Source organism: Marmota flaviventris, chromosome 5 (genome assembly GCF_047511675.1).
Source record: "Marmota flaviventris isolate mMarFla1 chromosome 5, mMarFla1.hap1, whole genome shotgun sequence".
Taxonomy (NCBI): Eukaryota; Metazoa; Chordata; class Mammalia; order Rodentia; family Sciuridae; genus Marmota; species Marmota flaviventris.
In genome coordinates this window covers 707,946-725,567 of record NC_092502.1, presented here as the reverse complement: position 1 = coordinate 725,567, position 17,622 = coordinate 707,946, and positions in this window count along the sequence as shown.

Here is a 17,622-nt window from a genome sequence, read left to right as displayed (position 1 = left end):
CCTCATTCTACCTCTAAACCTAACCCTGACCCTCATCTGACCCTAACAGTAACCCTAGGTCTAAACCTGACCATAAACCTAAACCAAATCCTAACACTAGCCCTACTGGTAACCCTATACCTATACCTAAGCCTAACACTAGACCTAGACCCAAAGCTAATATTAAATATAGCTATAACTCTAGCCTTAGGCCTAAACAAAAACCTAGCACTAGCCCTACAATAACTCTTAACATAAACCGAATACTTACCCTACACCTAGACCTCAACCTAGTGCTAATTCTGGCTCTAACCATAACCCTAACTCTATCCCAAAAACTGACCCTGATTCTAACACTGAACCAAGCTTTAAACCTGACACTAACCCAAAACGTATACCTAACACTACACCTAGCCATAACCCTAACCCTAAAACTAGCCCTAATCATAACCCAGCTCTTACATTACCCATGGCCATAACCATAGGCCTAAACTAACACAAAATCTAGCCCTAATCCTAGGCCTGAACATAGCCCTAAGCATAACCCTAAATCTAACCCTAGCCCTAACCCTAACCCTAAGCCTTGCTTTAGACCTAACCCTAGCTCAAAGCCTAAACTTTACCCTTAACATAACAAAAGTCCTATCCCTAACCTAACACTAGCCCTAATCCTAACCTTTACCATAGCCCTAAGCATAGCTCTAATTATATCCACTACCCTAACCCTAGCCCTAATCCTAACCATAACCCTAGCCCTAAACCTAGTTCTAATTCTATCCATTACCCTAACCATAATCCTAACCCTAATATTAACCCTAGGCTTAACCCTAAGCCTATTGCAATCCCTAAACCTATCCATTGCCCTAAAACTAACCTGAACCCTAATCCCAAGCCTGTTCATTACCCTAACCCTAACTCTAACACTAATGCTAATTCGAGCCTTAAACCTAAACCTTAACCTAAACCAAACCTTAAGTTGTACACTGACCGAAATAATATACATAGCTCTAAACATGACCCTTACTCTAAATCTAACCCTTACACTAGACCTAACCATAAACATAACCTAAAACATATTCCTAACAGTAACCCTAGCCCTAATCCTAGCCCTAACCCTAAGATGAACACTAGCTCTCATCCTAGCCCAAAACCTAGCCTTAATCATAACCCTAACCATAATTCTAACACTTTCCCTAGCCCTAAAACTAGTTATAACCCCATTGCTTACCCTAAACCTAACCCAAACCCTAACCCTAACACTAACTCTAGCCCTAACCTTAACCCTAGGACTAACCCTAACACTAACCCTACCACTAATTCTAAACGTAATCCTAACCCTAGCTTCAAGACTACTCCACCCTAGCCCTAATTCTAACCCTATACTTACCGTAACCTTATTCCTAGCCATAGTCTAGAATAACACTTAACTTAAACCTTGCCCTAACCTTAGATGTAAACCTAACACTAAATCTAACCCTAATTCTACACCTAAAAGAAAAACACTAACACTAGCCCTAACCCTAACGCTAATCCTAAAGCAAGCCCTAACCATAGGCTTAGACCTAAAACAAAACTGAACAATAACACTAACCCTAAACTTTTACCTAAACCAAACCCTAACCTTACCTCTCGCCCTAAGCCTAGAACTAATTCGAGTCCTAATCTTAACCCTAAAACTACCTCTGAATATGTCTCTGACATTAACACTAACCTAATCTCTAAACATCACCCTAAACCTAAAACTTACTCTAACACTCGACCTAGTCCTAACCCTAATTCTAAAACTAGTTCTAATCATAACCCTAGATCATACACTAGCCATAATCTTAAAACTAATGCAACCAAAACTTAGCCCAAATCTGATATCTAACCATAGCTTTCACCCTAACCCTAACCTAACAAGAGCCCTAACCCTAACCCAAACCTTAGCTCTAACCTAGCTCTAACCTTATCTTTACCCTAGCCAAATCCCAACCCTAATGCTAACCCTAGTCCTAAAATAATCCTTAGTCTAACCCAAACCCTAACCCTAATACTAGTCCTAACCCTAGCCCTCTTTCTTGTTATAACCATAACCAAAATCCTAACCCTAACCCTGAACTTTATTCTGACCCTGAACCTAAACCAAAACCTAACACTAGCCCTACCCATAACCCTATATCTAAACCTAACCCTAAAAGTAGCCCTAGATTAAACCTAATCCTAAATCTAGACATATCTTTAGCTAAGTCCTAAACAAAAACCTAGCCCTAGCTCTAATGATAACCCTTAACCTAAGCCAAACACTAATCTTACCTCTAGACCTAACCAATCCTAATTCTGGCTCTAGCCCTAACCCTAACCCTAATCCAAAAACAGACCCTGACACTAACACTAACCCTAGATATAAAACTGATCCTAACCGAAACCTAAACTTAACACTAGACATAGCCATAACTGTAAACATAACCCCTACATTACCATAGGACTAAAACTAGCTCTAAATCTAACACAAAATCTAGCCCTAATCCTAGGGCTAAATATAGCCCAAAGCGTAACCCTAACCCTAACCTAAGCTTATCCCTTATCCTAAGCCTAACCCTCATGCTAACCTTAACCCTCGCCATAGACCTAACCCTAGATAAAACCCAAAACCGAACCCTAAACTTTATCCTAGCGCTATCCCTAAACCTAAACCTAATCCTAGCCCTAATCATAATGTTAACACTAGCCCTAATACTATATCTAGAATTATCCATTACCCTAAACCAAACCTTAACCCTAATGATAAACCTAGCTCTAATCCTAATTGTAAACTTAATACTATACATAACCCTAAACCTAACCCTAATTGTAGACTTAACCCTCGATAAAACCCTAACCCTTACTCTGACACGAATCTTAGCCCAAATCCTAACACTAACCCTAAACCTAAAACTACCCCTAACCCTAACCTGAAATCTAACCCTATCCATTACCCTAAATCTAATGATAATCTTAGCCCTAACCCTAACACTAACCCTAAACCTAAAACTATGCCTAATCCTAACCTGACATCTAACCGTATCCATTAACCTCATTCTAAAGATAACCTTAGCCCTAACCCTAACACTAACCCTAACCTTAACCATAAATCTAACCCTAGACATAATCCTAAACCTAACTCTCACTCTAGCTCTAACCCTACCTCAAAACATATCCTGTACCCTAAACCTAACCCAAACCCTAAGCCTAGCCCTAGACCTAACCCTAACCCTAACTCTAGCCCTAATTCTATCCAAACACCTAGGCCTAACACTAGCTCTAATGCTATTAATTACCCTAAATATAACCCTAACCCAAATGCTAACCCTAAGCCTAACCTTAGCCCTATCACTAACCCTAACCCTACCAATTACCCTAATCTTAACATAAATCCTAATCTTAAACCTATCCATTAACCTAACCCTAATTTTAACCCTAATGCTAATTTGAGGCATAATCCTAATAATTAACCTAACACAAAACCGAATCCTGACCCTGACCCTAAAAATACACCTTACCATAACCTGGCCCTTACCCTAAACTTAATAATAGACCTAGCCATGAACCTAACTATATAACTATCCATAGCTGTAACCCTAAACCTGACATCATCACTATCTCTAAAAGTTGCCCTAACCCTAACGCAAAACCTAGCCCTCATCCAAACCCCAAATCTAGCTGTAATACCAACACAAACATAACCCTAGGCCTAACCTTAACCCTTTTGCTAACTCTAACCCTATAAATTACCCTACACCTAACATGAACCCTAAATCTAAACCTATCATTACCCTAACCAAACCCTAATGCTAATTCAAGCTCTAAACCTAAACCCTAACCTAAACCAAACCTGAAACCTAATTCTAACTGTAATAATACCTCTAGCTCTAAACCTGACCCTTACCCTAAACCTAACCCTTACACTAGACCTAGACATAAATCTAACCCTAAATGTATCCCTAACGTAAGCCTAGACCTGACACTAGCCCTAGCCCTAATTCTTGCCATAACCCTAAAACAAATCCTAGCCCTCATCCTAGCCCTAAACCTAGCCTTATTAATAAACCAAACCATAACCCTAGCCCTAACTGAAATTCTTTCGACCTAGCTTTAAAACTAGCTCTAGCTCTAACCCCATCCTTTCTTCTAAAACTAACCCTATCCACAACCTAACCCTAAGTATAAAACTAGGCCTAACCCTAATACAAATGCTAGATGTAATCTTAGTCCTAATTTACCCCTAGACCCAACCTAACCCTAGCCCTAAGACTAAATCTAACTCTCACCCTAGTCGTATTTCTAGTGCTAATCCTATCCCTTACCATATTCCTATCACTTGCCTTCATATTAGCCCTAACACTAGCTCTAGCCATAATCCTATATCTAAGCCTAACTCTAAATCAAACCCTAACCCTAAGCTAAACCTCTCACTAACACAAGCTGAAATACTAATAATAATCCTAAAACAAGCCTTAACCTAGCAATAGCCTTACAAAACATCCAAGTCATAGCCCTAACCCTAACCTTTAACATAAACCAAACCCTAAGCCTACACCTAGCCCTAAACCTAGCTCTAATTCAGGTCCTATACCTAACCCTAAAACAAATCCTGACCCTAACTCTGACCCTAACACTAACCTTAGCCCTAACATCACTGAAAACCTAAACATAAACCTAACCCTATACCTAGCCCTAACCCTAACCCTAAAATGAGTTCTAATCATAACCTTAGTTCTTACATTAGCTGAAGCCCTACATCTAGCCCTAACCTAACCCAAAACCTATCCCTAATCAGAGCCCTAACACTAACTTTAACCCTAACCAAAAACCTAAATCTAGCCCTAACACTTACCCTAAACCTAACCCTAACACTAACCCTTGACATTACCCCAAACCTAACCCTAACCCTAGCCTTAATCCTAACCATAAACCTAGCCCTAACCCCAGCTGTAACCCTATCCATTACCCTAATCCTAATCCTAACCCTAATGCTAACCCTACTATAACACTAAAACTATTCCTAACCCTAAACCTATACATACCATAAACCTAATCTGAACCTTAAACCGAACCATATCCATAAACCTAATCCTAACACTAATAAGCTTAACCCTAAAACTATCTCTAACCATAACCCTAGACCTGACATTAACCCTAGCCCTAATAAAGCCCTAAATTAGAACAAACTCTAGCCCGAATCCTAGCACTAATCTTAGCCTTAATCCTAAACCTAATGCTAACTAACCATAGACCTAAACCTTATTTTAACCCTCGCCCTACTTCTAAAGCTACCTATAACATCATACCTAACCATAAACATAACCATAACCCTAGTCATAAACCTAGGCTCAGCCTTAATACTAATCCTAGCTCTAATCCTAACCCTAATTAAGCCATAATTCTAACCCTATATCTAAACCTAACAATAAGACTAACTCTAACTCTCACTCTAGCACTATTCCTAGTTCTTACCCTATCCCTTATGATAATTCAAACCCTAGACCTAACCCTAGCCCTAGCCTTCACTGTAGCCCTAAAACTAGATCTAACCCTAACTTTAAATATAAACCTAAACCTAAACATAAACCTCATCCTAACACTAGCTCTAACCCTAATGCTAATTTGAAAATTAGCCCTAACCCTAGCCCTAGCCGTCAAGCAAAACAGAGCCATAGCAGTGACTCTAAACCTTAACCTAAACTGAAACCTAACCCTACACCTAGTCCTAACCCTAGACCTAATTTGAGTCCTAACCCTAACTCTAGAACTAATACTAACACTGACTCCGACCTTAACACTAACCCTAGCTCTACACATCACCCATCCCTAAACCTAATCCTAACACTAGACCTTGCCCTAAACCTAACCCTAAAACTAGCCCTAATAGTAATGCCAGTACTTAAATTAGCCATAGCCCTAAACCTAACAGAAAACCTAGCCCTAATTCAAGCTTAAACCTAAATTTAACCCTATCCCTAACCCTGGCCCTAACTCTAGCCTTATCCCTGGTCCTAATCCTAGCTCTAACCCTATTTTCTTAGACTTAGTCAAAGCCTTACCCTATTGCTACCCTAGTCCTAACCCTAATTCTATGTCTACCCCGAAACTTAACTCCATTCCTAGTACTAACCTTAGGCCTCATTCTAGCTCTAAACTTAACCCAAATCCTAACCCTAACCCTGACCCTTATTCTGACCCTAATTCTAAACATAGGTTTAAACCTGAACCAAAATTTTATCCAAAACCTAACACTAGCCCTACCAGTAACCCTAACCCTAAACCTAACACTAACACTAGCAATAGACCTAAACCTAATCCTAAATATAGCCATAACCCTAGCCTTAGCCTTAACAATATCCCTTAACCAAACCAAACACTCACTCTAACCCTATACCTAACCCTAGTCCTCATTCTGGATCTAACACTAAACCTAATTCTAACCTGAACCCTGACACTTACCCTAACAAAAACCCTAGCTATAAAGCTTAGCCTAACCCCAAAACTAACCCTAACACTAGACGAATTCTAAATCTAGCCATAACCATATCTCTAGCTCTAACCTTACCCATATCTCTAACACAAGCCCTAAACCTCACAAAAAACCTAACCATAATTACAGCCCTAAACCTAACAATAAGGTAACCCTAAACGTAACCCTAACCATTGTTCTAGCCCTAACTCTAGCTCAAACCCTAAACCTTACCCTAAACATAACCTAGACAAACCCTAAACCTCAATAATTCTAGCCCTAATCCTAACTGTAACCATAGCCCAAAGCCTAGCTCTAACTCTATCCATTACACTAACCATAACCCTAAAACTAATGATAACCCTAGCCCTAAACCTAACCCTAACCCTACTCTAGCCCTGACTGTATCCCTAACCCTCACCTTAGCCCTAAACCTAGCTCAATCCCTAACCATTACACTTAACCCAACCCTAAAACTAACCCAAGGCCTAACCATAGCTCTAACCCCAGCCCTAATCCTAACCTTAACCCTAGCCCTAACCCTAGCTTGAACCCACCCCATTACCCTAACCCTAAACTTAACCCTATGATAACACTAGACCTAAAGGTAAACGTACCCTAACCCTAAACCAAAACCTAATCCTAGAACTAACAGTGAACCTAACGCTAACCCTAAATCTAAGTTAGCTCAAATGCTAACCCTAATACTAAACCTAAACCTAAGGCTAACCTAAACCTAAGCTTATCTTTACACTGATATCTAAACCTATTACCCTAAACCTAATGATAACCCTCACCCTAACTGTAACACTAACCATGACCATAAACCTAGCCCAAACTCTAAATAAACCTTAGCCATAGCAAAAATTGTAGCTCAGAAACTAAACCGTATCCTAAACGTAATCCTAACTGTAACCCTCGCACTAACCCTGACCCTAAACCTAATTCTAGCCTTAATTTTAACCATAACCATAGCCCTAATCCTAGGTCTAACCCTATAAATTACAGTAATGATAACCATAACCCTAATGCTAACCCTAAGCCTAACCCTAAAGCTAACACTCTCTTAAACCTAACATGAACCCTAAAGCTAACACTATCCATTACCTTAACCCTAATTCTAACCTTAATGCTAATTTGAGCCTTAACTCTAAATTTTAACCTAACCCAAAGCTGAAGCCTGACTCTGACCCTAATAATACCCCAGCTTTTATTCTGACCCTTTCCCTAAACTTACCACATTAATTTTACCTAGCCATAAACCTAAACCTAAAAATATCACTTAATATAAACCTTCACCTGACAATAGTCCTGGCCCTAATTCTTGACCTATACATAACACCAAACCTTGAATCTAGCCTTAATCGTAAACCTAACCATAACCCTAGCCCTAACCCTAAAGATAATCATAAAACTAGTTCTAACCCTAACCATAGCACTAAAACAAAATCGAGCAACAGGCCTAACTCTAGCCTTAAACCTCACACAAAAACTAGTTCTAATCGGAGCCCTAAACCTAGCTTTAACCCTAACCATAAACCTAACCCTAGCCCTAACACTATACCATACCCTGAGCAAAACCTTAAACCTAATGGTAAACCTAGACCTATCCTTAATCCTTAGGCTAACCAAATCCTAGCCATATTAATATCCCTAACCCTAGATCTCATTCTAGCTCTAATACTATCACAAACCCTAACCCCAACGCTGACCTTTATTCTGCACATAACATATACCCTAGGGCTATCCTGACCCTAACCCTAAAAAAATCCCTAACACTAGCCCTTCTTGTAACCTTATGCCTAAACCTAACCCTACCACTATCTATAGACTTAAACCTAATCCTAAATCTAGCCAGAACTCTAGCTTTAGACCCAAACAAAATCCTAGCCCTACCCCTAATAAAAACCTTTACCTCACCCAAACACTAACTCAAACCCTACACTTAAACCTAGTCCTAATTCTGGCTGTAACCATAACTTTACCTCTAAACCAAACACTGACCCTGCCTTTAACACTAAACCTACCTCCAAACCTGAAACTAACCAACACCTAAACCTAATTCTAGACCCAGCCATAACCCTAACCCTAAAACTAGCCCTAATCATAAGCAGTAAACCTAGCTCTAAAACTACCCATTACCCTAACCCTAAACCTAAACTTATTGACAATCCTGGTGAGAACACTTATGTTAAACCTAACCCTAACTGGAAAACTAACCAGAGACATAACCCTAAAATTAACATTCAGCATAGCCCTAACTCTAGATCAAACCATAAACCTAACCATAATCCTAAACATAACCAAAGCTCTAATCCTAAAACTATCACTAATTCTAAATCTAAACAAAATCTAAACCTAAACTAACCCTATCCGTTACCTTAACCCTAACCCTAATATTAATGATAACCCTAGCCCTAACTCTAACCCTAATCTTAAACCTACCATTATCTTATCCCTAAACCTAACCCTAATTCTAGCTCAAAACCTAACCTTTATGCTAATCATAACACTAACCCTAACCCTAACTCTAAATTTAACACTAACTCTAACACTAACTCAAGGCATATTCCTAACCATAACTCTAGTTCTAACCTAACCTCTACCATATAAATTACCCTAACCATAATCCTTACCCTAATGCTAACCCTAAGCTTAAACTAACCCTATCACTAATGCTAACCGTATCAATTACAATAAACCAAACCTGAACCTTAAAACAAACCCTAAATATACCCTAACCATAACCTTAATTCTAATTTGAGCCATAAACCTAAATCCTTACCTAAGCCAAATACTTATCCTAATAATTCCCCGAGCTCTAAACCTCACCCTTACCCGAAACCTAACCCTTCACTAGTCGTAGCCATAAGCCTAACCCTAAAACTATCTTTAACCATAACCTGACACCTGATATTAGCCCTAGCACTAATCGTAGCCCTGAATATAAAATAAACACTAGCCCTCAACCTAGCCCTAAACCTTGCATTAATCATAACCCTACACTCAACACGAACCCTAACTGTAACTCTAAAATTCACCATACATCTAAACCTAGCTATAACACCATTCTTTATCCTAAACTTAAACCTAACCCTATTCTTATCGCTAGACCTAAGCTGAACACTAACCCTAGCCCTACTCATAGCCCTAATTACTCCTATGCAAATCCCTAACTCTAATTTTAGCCCTATAACTAACTCTAAGTCTCACACTAGCCCTATCCCTAGATCTAACCCTTTCCCTTACCATAACTCTAACTCTGGCCCTAACCCTAGCCCTATCATTAATTCTAACCTAATCATAGATCTAAACCCAACTATAAATATAACCTTAACCCTAAATCTAAGCCTAAAACTAACACTAGCCCTAACCTAATCCTAGACTAAAGCAAAACCGAGCAATAGACCTAACCCTAAACCTTAACTTAAACCAAACCTGAAACTACTATAAGAACTAATCCTAGCCCTAATTGAGTCCTAACCATAACCTTAAAACTAACACTGACCCTGATTCATATCCTAACACTCACCCTAGCTCTAAACATGATGCTAACCTTAAACCAAACCCTAACAGTAAACCTAGCCCTAATTCGAGTCTTAATTCAAACCCTAAAGCTAACCCTGACCCTGACTCTTATTCTAAAAATAACTCTAGCTCTAAATATCACCCTAACCGTAAATCTAACACTAACACTAGAACTACCCCTAACCCTGACTCTAAAGCTAACCCTAATTGTAACCCTGATTCTTACTTTAGCTGTTGCCCAAACCTAGCCCTAACACTAACACAAAAACTAGCCCTAATTGGAGCCCTAAACCTAGCTTTAACACTAAACCTAACCCTACTCCTACCCCTAACACTAGGTTTAACCCTATCCCTAAACCTAAGAAAAACACTAACATTAATGGTAACCCTAGACCTATCCCTAATCCTCAGGATAATGAAAACTCTCGCCATATTAATAGTCCTAACCCTAGCCCTCCTTGTAGCTCAAAACTTATCCCAAACCTTAAACATAACCCTGACCCTTATTCTGACCATAACACTAACCTAGGTCTACACCTGACTCTAATGCTAGACCAAACCATAACACTAGCCCTACCAGTAAACTTATACCTAAACCAGACCCTATCACTAGCTCTAGGCCTAAACCTAATCCTAAATCTAGCCTTAATTCTAGCTCTAGACCTAAACAAAAACCTAGCCTTAGCCTTAACAATAAACCTTAACTTAACACAATGACTAACCCTCCCCTAGACAGAAACCTACTCCCAATTCTGGCTTTAACCTTAACTCTAACTCTAAACTGAACACTGACCCTGCCTTTAACACTAAATCTATCTCTAAAACTTACCCTAACTAAAATCCTAAACCTAACACTAGACATAGCCATAAACCTAACCCTACAATTAGCCCTAATCATAATCCTAGCTCTTACATTACCCATAGGTCTAACTCTATGACTTAAACTAACACAAAACCTAGAGAAAATTCTAGGCCTAAATTTAGCCCTTAGCGAAACCCCAACCCTAACCCTAGCCCTAATCCTAACCCTAAACCTAACCCTAGCCTTAGTCTCAAACTTTGCTCAAAGCCTAACCCTACCATAAATATAAACTTAGACCTATAACTTACTCTAAACCCTAACCCTAGCCCTAAACCTAAACTTAACCCTAGCCCTAAACCTAGCTCTAAACCTACACCTTACCTAAACCTACACCTAAATGTATTGATAACCCTAGCCTTAACCCTAAAAGTAATCCCAACCCTAACATGAAAAATAACAATAGACCTAACCCTAAAAGTAACACTCGCCATAGCCCTAAACCTAGCTCAAAACCTTAACCGTACTATAAACCTAAACATAACTGTAGCCTTAACATTAATCTTAAAATTAAATCTAACCCTAAATTTAAACATAAACCTACATCTCACCATATCCATTACCCTAACCCTTATCCTAACACTAAAGTTAACCCTAGCCCTAAACTTAACTCTAACCCTACACCTACCATAATCCTGTCCCTAGACCTATGGCTGAACCTAATCCTCAATCTAGCCCAGCACTAACACTAGCTCAAACCCTAGCTGTTACCCTAAACATAACCCTAGCCCAAACCCTAACCCCAATCCTAGCCCTAATCCTAACTGTAACAGTAGCCCAAACTCTAGCTCTAACTCTAGCAATTACACTAATCATAACACTAAACCTAATGCTAAACCTAGCCCTAACCTTAACCCTAACCCTTACTCTATCCCTAGCACTGTTTCTAACCTGAAGCTTCAACCTAGCCCTAAAACTTACTCAATCCCTGACCCTTACACTTAACCTAACCATAAGAAAATGATAAGCCTAACCCTAACCGTAACAATAGCCCTATACCTAGCCCTAATCCTAAACTTAAAACTACACATAACCTTAGCTCTAACCCTGTCAATTCATCTGACAATAACCATAAACTTCACGATAACCTTAGCCCTAACACTAAACCTACTCTAACCCTAACTGTAAACCTAACCCTAGACATAACCATAAACCTAAACCTTCCCATAGTCCTAACCCTAGCTCAAAACCTAAAAATTATGCTAAGCATAACAGTAACCATAGTCCCAAATCTAAACCTAACCCTAACCCCCCCTAATGCGACATCTAATCCTGTTCATACACTTAACCCTAATGGTAACCCTAATCCTAGACCTAATCCTAAGCCTAACCATATCCTTAGCACTAAACCTACCTCAAACCCTAACCCATACCCTAAACCTAACCCTATCCTTAACCCTAAACTTAACCCTAAATCTAGCCGTAATCCTAAACATAACCCTAGCCCTAACCCTAGCTCTAAACCTATCCATTACCCTAATGATAACCATAAACCTAATGCTAACCCTAGGCCTAACCCTAACCCTATACATTACCTTAAACCTAACCTGAGCCCTAAACCTAACCTGAAGCCTAAACATAACCTTATCTATTATCCTAACTCTAACTCAAACCTAATGCTAATTTGAGCCAAAACACTAAACCTCAACCTAACCCAAACCCAAAACCTGACTCCAACTCCGACTATTATAATACCCCTAGCTCTCAACTTGAACCTCACCCTAAACCTAACTCTGACACTAAACCTAGCCAAAAATCTTACCCAAAAAACTATTCATAACCATAACCCTAGACCTGATATTAACCCTAGCCCTAATTCTTGCCATAACCCTAACACAAACGCTAGCCCTCATCCTAGCCTTATAACTAACCTTGATCCTAACCCAAACCCTAACTCTAGCCCTATCCCTAATTCTATCCCTCGCCCTAGTTCTGAACCTTGCTATAACCCCATCCCTTCACCCAAATCTAACCCTAACTCTAACTCTAGACTTAACCCTTGCACTAATCCTAGACCTGATCCTAGCCCTAATTTAGCCCTAGCCCTACCTCTAGCACTGAGACTAATTCTCACTCTCACCCTAGCCCTATTCCTAGATCTTACCCTATTCCTTAACATAACCGTAACACTTGCCCTAAATTTAGCCCCAACAGTAGCCCTACCCTAACCCTAGATCTAGCCATAACTTTAAGTCCAACCTAACCCTAAGCCTAAACATCACACTAACACTAGCCCTAACACTAACACTAATCCTAAAACTAGCCGTAATCTAGTTCAAGCCCTAAAACAAAACCAAGCCATAGCCCTAACCCTAACCCTTAAACTAAACCAAAACCTAACCCTACACCTAGCTGTAACATTAGCCCTAATTCCAGTCTTAACCTAACCCTAAAACTAACCTTGGGCCTGACTCTGACCTTACTCTAACCCTAGCTCAAACATCACCTAAATGTATACCTAACCCTAAAACTAGATCTAGCCCTAATAGTAACACTACAAGTAGCCCTAATCATAACTCTAGTTCTTACATTAGCCTCAGCCCTAATCCTAGCCCTAACCTAACCCAAAACCTAGCCATAAACTGAGCCCTACACCTCGTTTTAACCCTAACCCGAATCATTACCCTAAACCTAATCCTAACCCTAAAACTGGCCCTAACCCTAAGCCTAACCATAGACTTAATCCTAACCATAATCCTAGCCCTAACTCTAGCTCTAATCCTATCCATTACCCTAAACATAACCCTAATCCTAATGCTAACCCTAGCCCTACACCTAACCCTAATCCTAAACCTAGACCTGACACTAAACCTAACCGTCATGCTAGCCCTAACCATAGCTCAAACCCTAAAACTTACGCTAAACCTAACCCTAGCAGTAGCCCTAGACCTAACCCTAACCCTAACCCTAGCCCTAATCCTAACATAAACCTAGCCCTAACCTATCCATTACCCTAAACATAAGACTAACCCAAACATAGCGCTTAATATAGTTCTAACCTCACCCATTACTCTAACCATAATTATAAATGTCATGATAACACTAACCCTAACCCTAAAACTATTCTAACCCTAACTGTAAACTTAACCCTTGTCCTAACTCTAAACCTACACTAAGACTAACTGTAAACCTAAAGCTAGACTGAACGGTAAACCTAACCCTTGCCGTAGTCCTAATCCTAGCTCAAATCCTAACAGTTACACTAAACCTAACACTAACCCTAATCCTAAACCTAAATCTAACCCTATCCATTTAGGCTTAACCCTAAACCTATAGCTAAAACTAACCTTATTCTTACCTAAACCTAACCTGAACACTAAACCTAACCTTATCAATTTGTCGAACCCTAACCCTAATCCTATTGCTAATTCGAGCCCTAAAACTACACCAAAATTTAACTCAAACTCTGAACAAGACACTTACTCTAATAACACACCTAGCTCTAAACCTGATCCTTACCCTAAACATAACCCTTAAACTAGACCTAGCCATAAAATTAACACTAACATTATCCCTAACCTTATCCCTAGACCTGATATTAGCACTCTACCTAATTCTTGCCTTAAACCTAACACAAAGCAGAGCCCTCATCGTAGCCCTAAACCTAGCCTTAACCCTAACCTGAACCCTAACCGTAGCCTAAACCCTAATTTCAACCCTCGCCCTAGTTCTGAATCTAGGTATAACCACATCCTTTCCCCTATCCCTAACCCTAACACTATAACTAACACTAAACCTAGCCCTAACTCTAGACCTAATCATAACACTAACCATAGCTCTAATCCTAGCCCTAATTTTTTGCTAACTCGAATCCTAACTCTAAACTTAGCACTAAGACTAAACCTAACTGTAGCCCAAGACCTATCTATTACTTAACTCTAACACTAGCCCTAACCATAGCCCTAAACCTAGCCATAGTCCTAAACCTAGAACTAACCGTAACTCTAAATCTACCCTAACTATAATCCTAAACCTCACCCTAACACTCGCCCTAAACCTAATTCTAATTAGAAAACTAGCCCTAACCCTAGCCATAGCCCACAAACAAAACTGAACTATAGCCCTAATCCTAACACTTAACCTAAATCTAATCCTTATTCTACACCTAGTCCTAACCCTATCCCTACAACTAATACTGACCCTGACTCTGACCCTAAAACTAACTCTACCTCTAAACATCACCCTAACCATAAACCTAACCCTAACAGTAGATCTAGCCATAATCCTAACCCTAAAACTCTCTCTAAGTGTAAAGCTAGTTCTTATATTAGCCAGAGCCCTAAACCTAACATAAAACCTAGCGCTAATCTGATCCTCAACTCTATCTTTAACACTAACCCTAACCCTAACCCTAACACTAACCCAAAACCTAGCTCTAAACATATTTCTTACCCGAAGCCAAACTCTCACCCTAAGGCTACTGTAGTTCTAACCATAACCCTTAGCTTACCCCAAACTCTAACTCAATTACTATTCCTAACCCTAGACCTAATTCTGTGAATAACCCTAACACGATGCCTGAACCTAACCCTTCCCTTATTCTGAACCTAACACTAACAATAGGTCAAAGCCTGAACTTAACACTAAACCAAACCCTAACACTAGCCCTACCAGTAAACATATACCTAAAACTAACCATAACACTAGCACTAGACCTAAACTTAATCCTAAATATAGCCATAACTCTAGCCCTAGTCCTAAACAAAAACCTAGCCCTAGCCCTAAAATAACCACTAACCTAAAGCAAAGACTAACCCTAGCTCTAGACTTAAACCTAGTTCTAATTCTGACCCTAACCAAAACCCAATCCTAGCCCGAACAATGATGCTTAAGCTAACATAAACCCTAGCTCTAAACCTTTTCCTAACTGAATACTTAAACCTAACACAAGACATATGTATAGCCCTAACACAAAAAACTAGCCATAACCATAATGCTAGCTCTTACATTACCCATAGCCTTAACACTACCAATAAACCTCACACAAAACCTAGCCCTAAAACAAGCCCTAAACCTAGACCTAAGCATAACCTTAACCCTAACCATAGCACAAACCCTAAACCTAATGCCTGCCCTAGATCAAACCCTGGCACAAACTCTAACCCTTACTCTAAACATAACCCTAGCTCTAACCCTAACTCTAACCCTATTGCTCATCCTAACTGAAACCATAGCCCAAATCCTAGCTCTAACTTTATCCATTACCTTAAACATAAAATTAAACCTAATGCTAAACCTAGCCCTAACCCTAACCCTAACCCTAACTGTAGCCATGATTCTAAACATAACCCTTGCCCTAGCCCTAACCCTAACTCAAACCCTAACACTTACACTAAAACTAACCCTAACACTAGCCCAAGTTGGAACCCAAACCCTAGCCCTAATCCTAACCTTAACCTAAGCCCTAACACTAGCACTAAACATATTCATTACTCTACATATAAGCCTAAACCAAATACTAGCCCTAGGCCTAACCCGAACCCTATACCTAACACTACCCTATATATTACTCTAAACCTAACCTAAACTGTAAACCTAACTTTATCCATTACTCTAGCCCTAACACTAACCCTAAGGATAATTTGAGCCCTAACCTTAAAACTTAACCCAAACCAATCCTTAACCCATACTCTGACCGTAATAATAATAACCTAGCCATATATCTGACCCCTATGCTAAACCTAAACCTTACACTAGACCTACCATAAACCTATCCCTAACTCTATCCCTAACCATAACCCTAGACCTGACAGTAGCCCTAGCCCTTATCCTAGCCCTAACCCGAACACAAACACTAGCCCTCATCCTAGCCCTAAACCTAGACTTAATCCTAAATGAAACCCTCACCTAGCCCTATCCCTAAATATAACCTTTGCCCTAGCACTTAACCTATCTATATAACCACAATCCTTCCCCTAAAACTAACCCTAACCTTACCCCTAACCATACGCCTAACCCTCACCCTAATCATAGCACTAATCCTAGCCCTATTTGAACCCTAACCTTAACCCTACCCCTAACCCTAGCCATTGTTCTAACACTAAATCTTAATCAAAACCAAACCCTAACCCCATAACTAGCCATAACCCGAGCTCTAATTCGAGTCTAGGCTTAAAACTAACTGTCACTCTGACTCATATCCAAACACAAACCCTAGCTGTAAATATCACCCTAACCCTAAAACTAATGCTAACACTAGACCTAGCCATAACCCTAACCCTAAAACTAATCCTAATCGTAACCCTGGTTCTTACATTGGCCTTAGCCAAACCCTAGCCCTAACTCTAACACAAAAATAGCCCTAGTCCGAGCCCTAACACTAGATTTAACCCTAACCCTAACCCTAAAACTTGCCCTAAACCTAACTCTAATTCTAGCCCTAACCCTAGCTCTAATCCTATCCATTACACCAAAACAAACTCTATTCATAATGCTAACTCTAGTCCTAATCCTAATCCTTAGCCAAACCCAAACAATAACCTTATTACTAGTCCTAACACTAGCCTCATTATAGATTTAACCCTAACCTAAAACCTCACCCTAACCTTCACTCTTATTCTGACCCTAACACTAAATATAGGTCTAAATTTGATGATAAACTGAAACCGAAACATGAAAATAGCCCTACAAGTAAACTTATACCTGAACCTAACCCTAACACTAGCCCCATACCTAAACATAATCGTAAATCCAGCTATTACTCTAGCCCTTGACCTAAATAAAAACATAGTCCTAGTCCTAACCATAACCCTTAACTTAACCAAACACTAAACCTACCACTAGA